At 35.3% G+C, this 18,324-nt stretch overlaps 1 protein-coding gene and 1 long non-coding RNA gene across 11 annotated transcripts in view; one reads left to right on the forward strand and one right to left on the reverse strand.

Moving 5' to 3' along the window:
• ZFPM2 (zinc finger protein, FOG family member 2) overlaps window positions 1–18,324 on the forward strand; it is a 457,064-nt gene that overhangs the window by 317,765 nt on the left and 120,975 nt on the right. The window lies entirely within an intron of this gene.
• Window positions 1–18,324, reverse strand: part of LOC144283154 (uncharacterized) — an 86,875-nt gene that overhangs the window by 56,640 nt on the left and 11,911 nt on the right. Inside the window, exon 3 of one of the 3 annotated variants that reach the window (XR_013351533.1) lies at window positions 3,788–3,970. The exons of the other annotated variants lie outside the window; for them this stretch is intronic. This is a non-coding gene — a long non-coding RNA (uncharacterized LOC144283154). The remainder of the gene's footprint in view (window positions 1–3,787; window positions 3,971–18,324) is intronic. 3 annotated transcript variants of the gene reach the window in all.

Here is an 18,324-nt window from a genome sequence, read left to right on the forward strand (position 1 = left end):
AATTTTATCACTTATCTTTTTGACTGCCTAACCAAAGTGATTCAAAGATGAATGAAATTTAAGGATTTTCCAATGGTCTTAGTGTGTGAATATACATGGGCTCCTTCACTTTTCGGGTCTTTATTTCTCTTTGTCTTATTAATTGCCTTCCACAAAGCAACAGAGCTATCTTAAAAGCACTTTGAAATCCCTGGATGAAAACAGCCAAAGCCATGGAAAATATCAGCATTATTATATCAGTTAATAGGCAATTGAAGCTATGAAAGGAATAACCAGAAAGACAAATGAATGGCTGAGAGGTAAAACAATTATTTAAAGGAGAAATAATGGGTAATAGTAACCAGGGTTCTGAGAACAGGAATAAAACGTGTATCAAGAGGAGATGGATCTTAAAGGAAAGTGGTACACTTCGACTTAATTAGAGGGCTGTGAAAACGGACACTACCAGACAATATCAGAGAGCTCTGGTTCTCTTTATATGAATTAGTTAAAGCAATAAGAACAATCATAGAATATGCCTTGATCTGCATTTTATTGAAGAATATGCACCATTGCTGGAGAAATACATTTTTGAGAAACTTCTCAGAATCTAAATTGCTTAGGCATTAAAGGGGGGGGGGGAGCAAATAAAAAATACAGTCCTGAGAAGCAAGAAATCATACAGTTAACAGCAATTGGCCGCTATGCCCTAACCTTCAACTCTGAAAGTATGATGAACTAATGTGGTTGATCTGTTAGTTGAAACAAATGTTCAAAAATGTTGGAACGGAAGCATATGAGACATGAGGGAGTGAATTGGTTCTCTGGCCGGCCAAAAAGTCCACTGATATTAGAGGATGGGCAATCCATTTAAAAGTATAAGAATAAATAAATGATTTTACTATAAAAGTGAAAGCGGTGGCATAAAACAAACGTAATTACTACTGGCTATTTATAACAGATCCTTTTTTTTTTTTTTTTCTTAGAATGAGCTGTATGGATGTTTGTATGGAGTTAAATTACAAAATGTCTTTAAACCTTAATTAAAGAATGGAATAACTCATATACAAAATTCATATTCAGACCTTTGCAGAAATACATTTGCATGGAATTATGTTTTTCATTTGGATGAATTATTGAAACAGTTCAAGGATAAGGGTGATTATTTCTTCAATTGTTTACATGAGTTTAAAATTAAAATATAATATAGGAATTTACCAAACCACTCTGCTCTAAAAATTAAAAGAAAGATTAAGGATAGATAAGAGCTTTTTACACATCAAGAATTCTTAAAGTTCTTCATAAGATAAGAGTTAAGTAACTGCTAGCATATATGAGGAAACATAACTGCAGTGGCGTGGAAAAAAAAGTCTTGTTTCATCTTGATACTAACAAAGAGTTTGGAAAAGAAAGATAAACTCTTTCCAGAACTCTTCAAGTTGTTCTTCATGTTGTATTCTGAATAATCAGCTAATCTTTGAAAATTTAACTTGACAGAAACAACTGGAAGCTGTTAATCAAATATATTTGTTAATTAAACTTAGAAGTCATTTTAGGATTAGAGAATTGTGGTCCTGCTATTTCGGATGTGGTTTGTATTTGTTTTCCATCTGTGGGATCCCTGGTAACATCTGGCTTTGCCTGTAGCATGGTTTCCATAGGGGAAAACCTTTCTGGAACCTGAGGCAAAGTCCTCTTCAGCTGCATTTCCATTTTAAGGACCAGAGCTTACAACCTTGCAGTGAAGGTCCAGAATAGGCAACACTTTCTCTTTGTGTGCTAAAAAAGCTGCAGACAGTAGTAGATACTAGTGATGGAGAAAAATAAACCCGCACCCCGACCAATGAACTAAAGCAGGATACTAAGCAAAAATAACTGTTGTGCATGTGTCGAAAAATTACTTTGACAACAAAGAGTAGGTCCAAGCACATACATACATATATTACGTGTATACATATAAACATGCCTACATGAATATATACATATGTGCAGGCAAACATGTCCTTTCTCTAATAAGCTTAGCTAAATTTGTTAATTGTGAAAATGAAACTTCTGGTATCACCATGCCCCCTAGCTCCACATTAAAGTACTGTTTTAGCTTAGACTAATCGGATGGTTATGATGTATCTCCTTAAAGCGTGAGGGTCTCTTAGTAAGCTCTCACTAATGCTACATAGCCTTTTGGATCAAATGTAAGATCCTAGAATGCATTATACTGTAGACATAAAATAAATAATAATCAATAAAGAACATAAACCAATGTCTTAAGATATTCCCTAGTGTTCTATAGTAGCCAGTCCAGCTTCCTCATTTCGACACAGCAAGTGGGCCAGCTACTAAACAAAAGATTGTATATGTGTGAAGGAGGAAGGGGGAGCAGTTATACTCTGAGTTGCTAAAATTTGAAAGTAGGGAAATGCTTCAAATATCCGAAACTGTGAAGTTGGTCTTATACTAATCTCTGTAATTCTGATGAAAAAAAGTTGTAGTCTAAATTTTGTAAACCTGTGTGAGTTGCTTAATAAACAACCTTTGAAAACCCAATTACGTGAATGAATTAAGAGGAGGACTGCTCTTGGCAACCCAGATTATAAATAAAACTTAGGGAAGAGGACGAGAAACGAAAAGAGAAAGGCATATAGTTTATAGTTAAAAACATTTCGGAGGTTTTGCATATATGTAGGATCAATTTTTAGTTTGTTCCCAGGAACAGACTTACATGTTCATTGGGCTTTTTAAATTTCTCTGAATATATGTCTACATAAATCTCTTGCCCTAAGGACTGCTGTCGCATATGTATTCTGGGGAATATTAACGTTCTTGGTGGAAGAGGAAATCTACAAAATTCACCTGCCCCAAATAAGGGAATTATATTTTCAATTGTTAGACCGCAGACTTCTGGAATACTTTTTAGCTTTGAGTGGTCCGTTGGCAGTGTACTTTCAATAGAGGCTCCAGGGCAGTGGCCAGACCAGATTCACTTTCCCCCACTTTTCTCTTAGAATCCCTGCGGGGCTCTGTGATTTTTTTTTTTTCATAGCTGGACTAAAGTTGTGTCAACGGGAGACCTGTACCATAAAGACTGAAATGTTAAAGAAAGCTACAAGGAAGAGCTTTGAGGCGAGGTTTCAAGCTTTGTCATCACGCTTGAAGAATTTTCTGTTTAATGTACTGTAATGCAGTATTCAATGGGGACACGTTTAATTGAGTTTTACACAACCCAGTTGGGAGTAGAGCTGCAAGGTAGGTGATGTCTAGGTTTTTAATCTTCCACTCCGGAGAGGCTTGTTGACGGAGAGGTTCTTTCTCTTTGCGAGAAAAAAAAAGGAAGCTTGAGAAATGATACATCCGTGGATAAAACCAATTGGCAACCCCCAAAGGAATGAGGGCGATAAGGCGAATCCAGCACTTGTAAGAAATAAAAGAATCCAACTGTTCATTTAAATGAGAAACAACACCCGCGAAGGAGGAGGCAGGGAGGCTGGGCGCAGGAATGAGGAGGAAGCCAGGCTGACAAATAGAAGCAGTGATGCAGGGGGAAGGAATTCCAGCAAACAATCAGCAGCTTGTTAGGGGGATTATCAAGGAGATACTTACTGATGTGTATTTTGAAGGGAAATAAGAGGGAGAAGGGGGCATTTTTACATGGAGGACAATGAATAAGGGGCAGAAGTCAGTAGGGAGGGAGCAGCTATTACGCAAACAGCATTTAAAGTAAATCACTGTTTCTTCCTAAAATTCTAACCTAACCCCTGCATAAGCCTGGGTAAAAATAGCACTGGACTCTGTCAGAAAGACAAAATAATACCTTACATATCAGCTCCAAGGTATTAAACTTTCTTAGCCCAAGCAGGCCGTCTTTCTCCTCCTTTAGCAGCCTCAGCAGGCAAAAGCACAGAGCAGCAGCAGCATCCAAAGATTGCATTTCTGTTTTGTCTCCATGACGCTCGGCTTAATATGTAGTACCTTCGTAGTTGGTTCAAGCAGAACCCTTTGGAAAAATAATTTTTTAAATATCTATTATCAACTTTCTGGTCCCCAGCAGAGGAGGATAACTAGATGGAGGATTACTCAGAAGACTAATATATTTCAAGCACCCACTTAAGAAGGAATACTAATACTCTCATCACTTATTCTTCTGTTGAATCTTTTTGGATTGCCCCTTTGGAGGCTGTCCCTAAATGGTGATGACTGCTTTTTAATGTGCCTCTGAACCTATCCCAGTAGAAAAGAGTGTACATGATAACACAGATTCCCTTGAATTCCTACACTCCACCTGCACTGAGAGACAACACTCTAAGAATGTTCTGTTATCTTCCATCAGTGTTTGTGGCATGCAGATAACTAATGCATTGTTGCCTGTCAGGATTGTTGCTAATTTAGGGCTGCTGACATGGTGCCTGGTAGTTCACTCATTGGTGTATTATTGCCATGGGAAGCACTGTATTTTCATCCTTTAAAATTAATGTGCTTTGTTCAATAAATATTTCTGGTATTAGGCATGTGGAATGGGATAGGGAGCCCTTTTGATACTGGCCCTGTCCTCATGGAGTTTACAGTCTAGTGGGGGATAATATAATAGTCATACTGACAGATACAATTTAAAATGAAATATTGACTTGTGATTAAAATGTTGATAGTAAAAATAGGAAAGTAATTTTTGTTCCATTCATAGAAATGTAAGAAACCACCTGGATCATCTTCTATAGATCACTTTGCTTGTTACACATACCCATTCAACAGATATTTGTTATGCACCTACTATGTATCAGGCATTGTTCTAGGTGTATAGAACAGTGGCCAAAACTGAACATTTTTGTGGTCATCGGGCATACAGTCTAGCATTTTCTCACTTAATTTTTATTGTGCCTGGAGGCACCTGGGTGGCTCAGTGGTTGAGTATCTGCCTTGGTTCAGGTCCTGGTCCCGGAGTCCTGAGATTGAGTCCCTCATCAGGCTTTCCTGCAGGGAGCCTGCTTCTCCCTCTGCCTATGTCTCTGGCTCTCTTTGTGTCTCTCATGAATAAATAAATAAAATCTTTTTAAAAAATTTATTGAAACCTTATAAAATGGCCATTATTATGCTAATATTACCTAACATGTATAAAGCATCCATACTTATAAAGCACTTTTGCTTTCATTATCTAACCCAGTGTGTGCGTCAGTTGGGTGAGGTGGGTATTAGTTCATTTTATAAGAGAGAAGGCTGAGGCATAGACAGGTAAGCAATTTTGCAAAATTTTCATAGTAAGTCAAAATTAATTATATGGCTATAGATATAAGCCCCCTAACAATCCCGTACAATTTTCCTTCAATGTGTTCTTTGTTACCAGGATTTTTTTTTTCATTTTTCAAAAGTCTAGAACTATGTTTTGCTTTTTTGGAAAGGAAAGATAATTATCAGAATTGGGAGGGCAGTTTATCAACATATACTGAAAATTTCTGATACATCTTCTCTTGGAAGGGGGTTCTTATTTGAAAGCAGCTTCAGAGCTATTGTAGCTAACAGGCAGGGGGCTTATAAGTCACATGTTTTGAGACTAAAGGCTGAGGACCATGGTTGTAGAAACAACCTAATTCTAATATGACAGTTCTCAGTGACTTGAGACTACAGAGGACAAAGGGAAGGAAAGCCCTGGAAATTATTAGAACAGTGTAGAGCAACAATCCACTTAATGAGGAAGTTATTTAGATAAGCTTGCTTATTATATTGGCACAAAAATGATAATGATTGGATTTTGTGTTGACCAAAAAAACCACTGTTGTGGTTTTCTTGGTCAGCCATCACTGAGATAGCTCTCAGTTTTGATTAAATCATAATTTCAGAAATGAAGCAAACAAATGATTACAACCTTTGGGAATAAAGACCCACTTATTTTTTTTTGTGGAGAATCAAGACCAACCCCTAAGCGAGACAAGTCACTAAAAGAAACATCTACAAAAAACTCATCTAGAGTTTGTCTTGGCTTTTAGCATCATTTTTTTTATTTTTTATTTTTTTTAAAAAATTTTTAGCATCATTTTTAAGTGTAGAGAGACTGCCTGGAATCCTAACGGCTTAGGTGTACAAATCCTGACTCTGTGACTTATTCATCGTGAAGTATAATGCAAGTTACCTAAATTTTCTGACTTGATTTTCTTAATATAAAATTGTGGAGGGGGGATCCCTATTCTTACCAGATCATTTTTGAGGATGAAATGACAAAACATATATATAAACAAGGGCTCAAAAGTGTGCTTGGTGCCTGGTACAAGTCATGTAATTGTGAACAAATATTATCTTGAACAGGTTTCTGCATTTATATCACAGTGCAATAGGAATCTAAGCCATAGATAAAGAATCATAATAATTTAAAGTTAAGGAGATTTTATTAGGATTTAAAGTTGGTTTTATTTGAGTCATTATTTTTGCTTCCATAAACAATATTTAGGTTTAACAGCAAATATCTGTTTAATACGTTTGAGTTCGGGGAATGGAGTAGGCCGGTGACACTGAGACCCTGATTGAGAGTGTTGTCATTACACAGAACTGCCCATTTGTCTATTATTTCCTGCTTTTGTTTGTTTAGAAAGAGAAGTGATTAATAAAACACTTTTTTTCTGATATAATTAAAAAAATAGCAGCTCAGTGTCTGGTTTAAAGGAAGGATAGCTAAGATTCTTGACATTTTGTCCCATCATAACACACCCCCTTCAAAGGATAGCTTCCAATTATCACAATGATTTTAAAAGAGTTTGCCCAAAATACACTGCCTGCAAAATTCTGATAGATGTTCAAGTCTTCCCCAACCCTTCCGTTTCCCTATGCCCCATACTCTCAAGATCTTATTTGGAAAATCACTTTGTAAATTGTGTATGCTGATGTAGCTAGCTGGCTCCATCTGTGGGTCATCAAATAGACTGGCAGTTCTGACAGCATGGTCCACCAGTAACTGGGGATCCCCAAACACTTTCCAGAATGCCATAGAGTCAAACTATTTTTATAATATTACTGAGATGTTATTTGCTACTGCCACTGTTTTGCCATTTGCACTGATAGTACACAAGCAAGGTGGGTGAAACTGCTGGAACTTTAGTGTGAGTCACGGTAGCGGCACCACATTACTAAAAGTCATTGTATTTTTACTACCAGGCACTCAAAGTTCCAAGAAGCAAATGAGAAGAGAGTGCTACTTAAGAATGTTCTTGATGAAGCAATAGAATTTAATACTTTTATTAAATCTAAATCCTTGAGTACATGTCTTTCTAATATTCTGTTTGACAAGATGGAAAAAACATGGTAAGCACTTTTGTTTCATACTAAAGTTCCATGATTGTCTCCAGAAAAAACACTTGGATGATTGCTTGAATGAAAAGTAGAATTAGTCACTTTTTTCACAGAATACTAGTTTTGCTTGAAAGAATGCCTGACAAACTATGTTATTTAAATTTGAGTATTTGGCAGATGTTTTCTCAGAAATAAATATTGCTTCAAGGAAAACAACTGACAGTATTTATTGCCAATGATAAAGCCAAGCTTTAAAGCAAAATTATAATTTTGGAAATTTATATGAACTTGACAGCTTTCCAATAACTTAAAAATTTATCTGATGAGATTGGTGTTGATACTTATGAATGTGATTTTTTTATGTTATATGATGAAATGTGCCAACATTTGGAAGAACTGCATAACTCAGTAGACCAATATTTCCAAAAGAATTGATGCGTATACTAATACATTATGCGTTGGTAAAGGATCCATTCAGCATTTATTTACAACATGGAAAAATGGATTTAAAGCAACAGATTATGAAAAGTTAATTGATGTAGTGTCAGAGTCCACCCTAGAAGTCACCTTTAAGAATATAACACTTGTTGAATTTTGGTGTTATATCAGAGAAGAATTCTCAAATTATCTGAAAAGGCTACTAAAATACTTCTCTCTTTTCCAACTACATGTCTATATAAGTTTAAATTTCCTTCATATATTTCAATCAAAAAAGCATTGGATAGCAGACTCTGTGGAGAAGCAGGTGTGAGAATCCAGCTGTCTTCTGTTAAAAACAGACATTGAGGAGACTAGCAAAAATGTAATATAGCACCTCCTCTCATTAATTCTTCGTTCTGTAAAATATAGTTATTTTTAATTAAAAAGTTTTGTTTGTGGTAAAATGTCATATGTTTATTATTTGTTGTTTTTGTTTGATTTTAAAGATTTATTTTTAGAGAGAGAGTGACAGCAATTGGGGGAGGGGTATAAAGAGAAAATCTTTAAGCAGACTCCCTCACTGAGCTTGGAGCCAGACATGAAGCTTGAGCCCAGGACCCTGAGGTCATGATCTGAGCCCACACTAAGAGTGGATGCTTAACTGACTCAACCACCCAGGTGCCCCTATTTGGTATTTTTAAATGAATACGTATTTTATAAATTTCTTCACTTTGACTTATGTTGTGACCCATATTGATAGGTAAAACCCACATAAATGAAATTTTTTGGGGATCCTCCGTTTTTGAGAGTGCAATGGGGCCCTATGGCCAAAATGTTTGAGAACTCTGTAACAGCTCACATAGGAGGAATCTAAGAAGGGTTAATTCGTAGGCTGCTCGATTTAGGCTTCAAGGCCCAGACACACAGGCCATTGGCTTCTCTCAGAGATACACACCTTCAGTAGCAGTTTCCAAATTGGGAAAATGCTCAGCTGGTCTTGTCCCCTCACTACCTCTTCTGATTTTACAAGCCTTTACAAGCTGTTCTATAATTCATTCAAAATAAAAAGGATTTTGAAACACGCGCTGGCCTAATTTTAGATGAAAGTGAAATGTCAATTAAGAAGTCTAATTTAGCTCTAGCCACTAAATTAGCTTTTTCTACCTTGCAAAGCAGCAGACAGTGTGGGGCGGACATGGACAAAGATGACCGAGCTGACATTTCAGTATGCCAGTTTTGCTGACCTGCATTTTCTTACAACAGGAAAAAGTACTTCAGGCAAGAGAGTTATTCTTTCCTTTTAAAAAAAAATTGAGGTACGCTCTTTGTCCAGATCTGCTTTTTTTACTTCTTTTCAAAATTATAAAAACTGCTCATGATAGTTATAAAAGTAACTGGTTTGGAGTACCTGTGTAGCTCAGTGGCTGAGTGTCTGCCTTTCAGCTCAGGGCATGATCCTGGAGTCCTGGGATTGAGTCCTGCATCGGGCTCCCTGCAGGGAGCTCGCTTCTCCCTCTATGTCTCTGCCTCTCTCTCTCTCTCTCTGTCTCTCATGAATAAAGAAGTAAAATATTTAAAAATAAAAATAATTAAGGGAGACAGAACGTAAAAGACTCCTAACTCTGGGAGATGAACTAGGGGTGGTGGAAGGGGAGGTGGGCGGTGGGTGGGGGTAACTGGGTGGCGGGTACTGAGGTGGGCACTTGACAGGATGAGCGCTGGGTGTTATTCTGTATGTTGACAAATTAAACACCAATAAAAAATAAATTCATTAAAAAAATTAAATAAAAGTAAATGGTTTGGACTTTACTAGATTTTAAGAAGTACAGATGAAAGTCTTATGGATATTTCATCAAACCTGTTAACTTTATTAAAGAATGAATCATACTAAGTATTTATATATACTTAATCCTTAGCCACAGTAGATTGTTTCTGATTCCCTATCCCCAAATATTCCATGACTATGACATTATGGTTATAGCATTACTCGTGATATTGAGATGAGGTTACTTTAGCATCTTTACTGATCTCGGTACTAAAAGGAGAAGAATCACATTTTAACTATTTTTTTGGAATTCAAACATCTAGCAGAGTTTAAAAGGCCAATAACTGTTTTTTCTTTTGAATGAATGAACAAATTGGTGAATTAGTCAGTGGAAAATAGTTGATTGTCATAATCGATTGGTCATTGTGAAAGACCAAGTTATATAAATATTACATTTTTAAAAATTATTGTATTTATTTGAGAGAAAATAAAATTATTTTATTTATTTGAAATTTATTATTTAATTTATTTATAAATAATTTATTTATTTATTCAAATAAATTTATTCAATTTATTTGAATAAATTTATATTTTATTTATTTATTTATTTATTTATTTATTTATTTATTTATTTATTTTATTTGAGAGTGTGTGTGTGTGCACAAGCAGTGGGGAGGTGCAGAGGGAGAGGGAGAAGCAGGTTCTCCACTGAGCTAAAACAGGAGCCCAACTCTGGGCCATCCCAGGACCCTAGGATCATGTCCTTGAGCCAAAGGCAGACACTTAACCAACTGAGCTACCCAGGTGCCCCTAAATATCACATTTTATATCCATTATTCTAACAACCTGAAGGCCATATTCAGGATATTTTGGTACCATAGGATAGAGGAAACAGATTAATGGACTAGTCATGTAAATACTTGATTTATTCTTATAATTACTCTACTGCAAGCATTATATTCAATTTCCAGGAAATCTTCAGGAGGATTTAGTAAAAATGAGGCCATGGAAATGACACTGGACTCCCCATGTGTATAGAGAATCTTTGACAAAAATATACGTAATACATTGTAATTTATTCAAGTTCTCTTCCATTTAAAATTCTCATTACTTTAATTTTCATGACTGAGTATTCCAGACATTTGGATTTTGCCTTATGTTTCGGACTCACCTACTTTTGCATTTATTTTTAAAATAACATAGTTTAATGCACAGTTTGGGGCAAATGCCTAAAAAATACATATAATGATAATGCTCATAAATTACAGGATGCCATTAAATATTATTTTCCTTTGTTTTATTTTGTCTATTTTAAGGTAAGTGTATTTGGGAATATGGATGTGAATAAACCAGGATTACTTTGTAAAGATCTGGTTGAATCCATCCTTGAATTCATATTTAGATTCATCAGGTTACGATCTAGTTGTTGATAAATATGATGAGTTCAGTAACCATAATCCTCTTATGCTCCTTCAGACAATATTTACAAATATGATTCTCCTTTTTTCAATGGATGTGGGACTGTAGAAGCAAAGGTCTTGCGAGCACACCAAGGCTATGTCATTTGTGGTAACTTTATCAAAACTGTCTTTTTGCCACTCCTGTGCAAATGGCAAAACTGTTCTTAAAATTACTGGGAAGGAATGGTGGGAAACATCTTGCATGAAATCAATTTCCAGGGGCACCTGGTTGACTCAGTTGGTTAAGTGTCTGGTTTCCTTCCCTTCAGGTTGTGATCTCAGGGTCCTAGGATCCAGCCCAAGGACCAGCTCAGGCTCAGCAGTGAGTCTGCTCAGTCCCAGTCTCCCTCTCTCTCTCTTTCTTTCTCTGTTTTTCTCTCTCTCTCTCTTTAAATAAATAGAACCTTTAAAAAAATGAAACTGCTTTCCAATTGCCTGAGCTCTTTTTCAGCAAGAATTTTGAGAATGCTGAAGCCTATTGGTAAATAGAGAAAGTGCACAGAAGTCAGGGGTGGCATTAGCTAGGAATGACAGTACATTTCTAACAAAGGCAACAGCCAAAATTGAGCTGAATTTTATTCCTTTTGTATCCCAATGAGAGATATTATTTCTTCTGTGACTTTTAAAAGATATAACTTTATATAAGCGCAGGAATACACACAGTGTCTATGAATCACAAAGCAAAACAACACAATGATCCATGAATCCACCATCCAAATTAAGAACTACAACTATAGAAGGACATTTCATTTATGTGTGTGCTTATCCTGTCACATCCTCCTCTCTGTAAACTCTCTTTCTTCTAACAATGAACCTCCATCTTGATTTTTTTTCACACATTATCTTTCCCTTTCCTTTAAAAATAGCTTTATCACATATGTATGTATTCCTAAAATACATATTGTTTGGTTTTACTAGACGATGTATTTTTTACTTCTTGGGTAAATTCTGGATCTTACTGTTAAAATTAAAAAAAAAATAGACCATGGAGGCTACTTTAAAAATCTTTCTACTATGGATTTTGAACACATACCAGCTTGAGATTACATTTATTATTTCAGTTGGTAAAGTAATAGGTTGATAGCAACTAGTTACTTTAGTGAAACTAATTTTTTAAAAATTTTTTGGCTTGTTTGTTTGTTTTGAGAGAGGAAGAGAGAGAGAGTGACCCCATGCTCCAGTGAGGAGAAAGGGTAGAAGGAGAGGGAGAGAGAATCCTAAGCAGGCTCCACACCTGGCACAGAGCCCTTCGGAAGACTTGATCTTACCATCCTAAGATCATGACCTTAGCCGAAACCAAGGGTCCTACCCTTAACATACTGTGCCACCCAGGCACCCCAAGAAACTCATTTTTAACATCTGATTACTATAGTGTCTCACGAGTGAGCATATTGAAAGATTTTGATACATGTACTGTGATGTGCAATATTCCAAGACATCAGTCAGTACATATTGCAGTACCTTGACATCCTCTATCTCTTGGGAGTTTTAAGTGTTATGATTTTTAAAAAATTTTTGTATTTAAGTAAGTTAAAACAATGAGTTCTTCAATTTTTCTATTATTTGAAATAAAATATTTTTATTTTCATTTTGTATGTTTTTGTATGTAATTTATTAACTGAATATGTTGAGTGTTAATTATTTTATAATTTCTCATTTGTTATTTGAACTTTAAGTTTTTCATTTGTTTTTTTTGAAAATTGTATTCGTTTTTGGTTTCTTAAAGTTTTTCTTTGACAATTTTTAGTTTTGATTATCGAAATTTTTATTTTTGAGAGTTGTCAAACTTATAGATCATCTCACTTGCAATTTATTTGCCTCCTATAATTGTTGGGAAGACTTTCCACATTTGGAGATAATTAAATAGTTTAACAGCTCTTTTTTACTTAAAAAAATTACTGAACTCTTTGATCTGTAATGGTATTGTTAATTATAAGAACACCCTTGCCAACACTGTTAGGGTTCTTACTATATGTCCGAAAAATTTCTCAGCACATTACAGATTTACATATTTAATTCTTTTGATAACCCTATAGCAATGGGCACTATTGTTATCTTTATTTTGTAGTTGGGAAAACTGAAGCCCATAGAGGGACAGTTTACATGGAGAGAAAATAGAAGTGAAACCAAAGCAATCATTTAATCTCTATGCTCTAATGCCTTTCTAACTGGTTTTGAGTTTTATTCCTTCTTACATTTATGCCAGTTAATAGTTTAAAGTGTAGATCTAAATAATTATTATTTTTAGAAGAGTGAGATATTCCCCAAACTGATTTGTTTCATCCATCAAATTCTTATACATTCTAGGTTCTTTTTAGATTAGCTGATTCTATCTGTACTTTCCTCTTTCCTTATTTTTATGTAATAGTGACTTGGTTTTGTAACTTAATATAAATGCTTTAACATATTACCTTATATTATTATTCAAAATTATTTTAGATATTTTCATCTATTCTACCAGATGAAAGAAATGATTTTCTTTAGTTCTAAAACAATACTTTTTTTATAAGATTTTGTTTATTCATGAGAGACAGAGAGAGAGAGAGAGAGAGAGAGGGAGGGAGGGAGAGGCAGAGATGCAGTCAGAGAGAGAAGCAGGCTCCCTGTGGGGAACCCAATGCGGGACTTGATCCTGGAACTCCAGGATCATGCCTTGAGCTGAAGGCAGACGCTTAACCACTGAGCCATCCAGGTGTCCCTAAAAAAAATACTTAATGAGATTTTAACATTACACTACATTTATAAATCCATCTGGAAGCAAATTGTCATTAAAATATATTCTCCATTTTAACTCTGTTTATATTGGTAAATTATGATTTATATCAATACATTTCTTCAAATGGGTCATATGTATACCTGTTAAAATATTCCCAAGTATCAAAAAAATTTTCCACGTATTGAGTTTTGTTGTAGTTATGAATAAAATTTAGTAGCAATTACATTTTTCTCTAGTAATGATACATGAGTACTGTTAATCTTTTAAGTGATTTTAATCTTTAATATAATAATTTTGATATTAATGATTCTTTAATTATTCACAATCTGTGAATTAGGACTTTTTGGTCACCTTCCATGGCTTTACAATTCTGATTTTTGTTTCCTGCCTTATTACATTGGCTACAACGTCTAGAGAATTTTAAATAATATTGGGGTAGTAGAGTTTTAATCATTTAAAAATTACTTTAAATGAAAATAAAAATTAAAGGCATGTACCATGAAATTATATTTTACATGTTTGTTCAAGCTAAGCCCTGTGTTTCAGGGAGACACATATTAGCACACAGTAAGGCATGGACATTGGCTTTTCTTTTACTATACTGGTTTGGCCAAGCTCCATTTTTCAGGAAGAATTACCATGGAATTTGTCTGCTTTATTGTAGCAAAGAGCTGTTTTGAAACTCATATTGTCATTCCTACATTTATCTCATTCTAGCTAGTATTTCACTGTCAAGCCAGCAATAGAAGGGCTGAAAGAAGAAAATTTGTGCCAGGGATAAAATCAAGTACATCTTTCCATATTTCTACTTATACTTTTTTCAAATACCAAATAATTCTCTCTCTCTCTCATTCTTTTTACCAGTAATGCTTAATTATATGTCTTGTCTAATATTCATTCATAATCAAGTCTAATTGGTTAAAAAATACATAGTTTATTACAGCTCCCAACAAAGATTAATTTCTTACTAAAAATAATTAAATTGAAAGTGAAATCTACACAGAGGTATAATCTCCCAAGTCATAGTCAACAGCCCCTCACTATAATGCATTTTAGATCATTCATGTTGGCTTGGCTAACATAGAAAATTCTGAAATGTTCAAATAATCTAATATAATTGTCTATGAGGACTATGAGAGTGACTGTTTCTGTGACAATACATTTAATGCCTCTGTTACTGCTTTCCTAGCCACAAAAAGAAAAGAAAATTACATTTTGAGTTTATTTCTTTGTTGAAACAATTGTAAGATGGTTTCTATATTATTGGAAAGCTGAGACACGAGGAAAATGAAACAATGTACAGAGGACAAACTCTGACTTTATACACATCAGTGTTCAGAGCCTTGGTCCACCACTGGCTAGCTCTGTGACATTGGACAAATTATTTAATTTTTCCCTAAGCCTTGCTTTCCTCATGTGTCACATTATAATGAGATAATGTTTGTTATTTTCTGGTTCTGTAAATGTCAGTTGCCAGAATGATGATGATGTTCATTTAAAAGATCTCTTAAATCTGACTCCTCGTAGGAGTTTATACTTCATAATCTTTGCATTTTTATGCAACTATTATACAGATCTTTTCTTTAGAGACTTAGCATCAAGGCACCAACTACCCATTCAACTCAAATAAATCACTGAAGAGCATGCTATTACAGAAAAAGTTCAGGCTCCTAGGTCAGGAGGTGAAAGTGTTAGATGTGAATCTGCTACATCCCAGCTGTTCAAGCCTCAATTTCTACATCTGTCAAAAGAAAATACTTTGTTTCTTATTTTCCATGATGTGTTACTGTTAAGATTAACTGAGATAACATGCATTAAACTCATTATAAATCTGTGAAATATGATTTCAATACATTTTTCAAAGTAGTGCGTGCAGATTGAAATCTGTTTCATGATTATCAGAGAAGCAGCTGGGTATCTTAAGGCCTGATTCTCAAATGCAAATATAGTTAAGCGAAACTATTAAAATTATATACTGTATACTGCTGATTTTCTAAAGTTTTAGAAAGCTAATCAACTGTAAAGAAAATAGTTTTATAATTTAATCACTCAGTATTCTCAACTTTTATTTATTAAAATTAGACATGAGAGAAAATGATTGCCAGCTCTTAATCCTTCTGATAATTACAAATCTTCATTGCATGACTTGGCAGGTCCTGCTGAAATCAAATGATTTGGTATTGTTATGCTTACTTCCTTACCGAAGTTTATCATTCACTTCTTTGTATAAGGTATTTTCCAGTTTATCATATAAGTGAAGTAATCTTTCATCACTAAAACAGGGTAGAGAAGGGTAAACACTCTTTCCTAGGTTGATAAAGATCTTTGTACTTCTAAACATCTCCTCGACTAACATTTAAAAGCATAACTTTCTAACTTTCTTTAAAGAAAAATACTCTAATGTTATTACTACATTTACATGACATTATACATTATCCTCCAAGAGACCTTTTATTAAGGGTGGGAGAGAGTATTCCCTTAACTGAAGCCCCTTCTTTCTCAGGTTTATTCCATTGCTGTTAATGAAATGTGTGAGGACTCTTGTGTCAGGGAATTAATGATACTCAGTAGGTAAAGAAGGGGAAACCTGGGTGGATGAATTATGCCTGTTCTTCGGTTCTTTTCAAAGAGGAAAATTGAAAGATCCCATAGCATCACACTTATTATGATATTTAAACTATGAGAATTTCATCAGATAAAAGAAAATGTTAAATGAAATCCTCTGTCTAAACACTCATGTCAAGAAAGGCAATTTTAGTTATGCAGTGGTGTAGCATTTTGTTTTTTCTGCAATAAAGCCATCAGATCAATAAAAAATTATGTAGCAGATTATTATTACACTGTGCTCACCATAGCTCTAATCGTAAATAATACAGCAGTTATCCTGGTTATATTAATTATAATTAGAATGCAGATAATGCAGACGGTCTTTTATTACTAGAGCCAAATCAATTTTCCAGTGTTATTCGATGCAAGGTCACACAAAGTTGTGGGAGCTTTTAGACTTCTTATGAAATGGCCTGCCTGCCTGTGCGAGGAGAGTTTGGCTCAGCTGTGCAAGACACATTGACTGGGAAGATCATTGAAATAATTACAGCCATGAACCCTTGCCTATGATGGCAGAATTTCATTTTATAAAGTAAGCATAGCTGTAATCCAGCCTCCTTTATGGTAGGAAGCTTCATAAATCTTTCAGAGGAGACCAAGTCTTGTGTTTAGTGGTAAGAGGAAATCAAAATGGATTCGTTTGCATTGTTCATTTCTCCTCATTGCCTTTTTGTTCCATACCTTGGTATCATATTTTTTAAAGGCATTCCATATGTAATCATCTTGTAATGATAGAGGGAAGCCACAAAACAACCAACAAATAGAAATACATTAGGTGTTCAGTATTGGTGGGTGGGATATAGGCTGATTTTACACACTGTCATAGGAGGACTTTTATGAACCTGGTGTAGTTGCTCAGGAAGATGCCATGAGATGAGAAGCAAGCAGGAGAATGAGACAAAGGTTACATTCAGAGGAAATCATTTTGCAAATGCCTTTACGGTGGTCAGAGGGAGGCGAGAGATTTAGGCTTCAAAGCCTATGAAGCCAGAGATTGTGACTCACAATAAACCCATGTATTTGGGCACCAGAAAGGGGCAGCATGGTAATTCTGGAACCTCTGGTTGAGCAAACCTAATAGTGATGGATTAGAAGCAAGGTCATCGACGTCCTCTGCTTGACAAAACTCCCACAGGTCATGGAGCCAACGTCCAGCCAGGGTACAAACTCAAGTGAGATCAGGCAGGTAATTCATGGAATGTACTAGACTATGAGGATAAAGGCATAGAATGGTAGGGAATGTGTCAGAATATAAGTTGGAAAATTCATAACCTGGATAAAGGCATTGATGTTCAAAAAATGTTTAATCCCTGCTCTAATATGTCTAATATGTGACCTATAGACTATCAATGCTTGACCTCTGGCTAGAAAGACATGTTTGTTCTATTGATTATCAGGAAGTGTATGCAGCCAGGTTGTTAAGAAACTTTCTTCTGAGAATTTGACAAAGTCTGTAGTGTTAGCAAAAGTGCTATTAGCAAAGATAGGAAATGAGAAGGTATTCCAAAAAGCAGAGTTAAGAAGTTATAACCAAAATGGGAGTCAGGCTGACAGCCAGGACTCTGCTCAGAAAGCAAAGAATAGCAGGCAGTGTGGCTGGAGATCCAGTGACAGTCCTCCAGAGAGCCTCCTTTAAAGTCCTGGACTAAAGCACGGATCTCAGCCAACTGGTTTCTGAAAGGCCGACACATCAGGTTGAGCAGTGGTCTCTGACTGTCTGCAAGAAAGGAAGGAACTCTTCCAACCCCTGATGTCTCAAATCCTGTGCGTAAAGGTGAGGCTGTAAATAAATACATAGTCAAGTTCCAGAGGCAGAGATTGGCAAAAGGAAGAAGCTCTAAATGTCAGGTCTTTAGAAATTATAGCACTAGAAATAAATAGTAATAGAAAACCCTTGTCACTGCTTATTATGTGAACTGCACACTCTTAGGGTCTTTACATGTGCTTCCTTCTTTCTTTCTTTTTTATTCATCACTATGTATGAGGAACGAGGTACTACTACTAGTGTTTTATAGATATAAAAGCCGGGGCTTTTACATACAGTTGGCAAAAGGTGGAGCCAGAATTTAAAGGTAGGTTTTTCTGTAGCCTGATATCCTAGCTCTTGACTG

This window comes from Canis aureus, chromosome 14 (genome assembly GCF_053574225.1).
Source record: "Canis aureus isolate CA01 chromosome 14, VMU_Caureus_v.1.0, whole genome shotgun sequence".
NCBI classification, from domain to species: domain Eukaryota; kingdom Metazoa; phylum Chordata; class Mammalia; order Carnivora; family Canidae; genus Canis; species Canis aureus.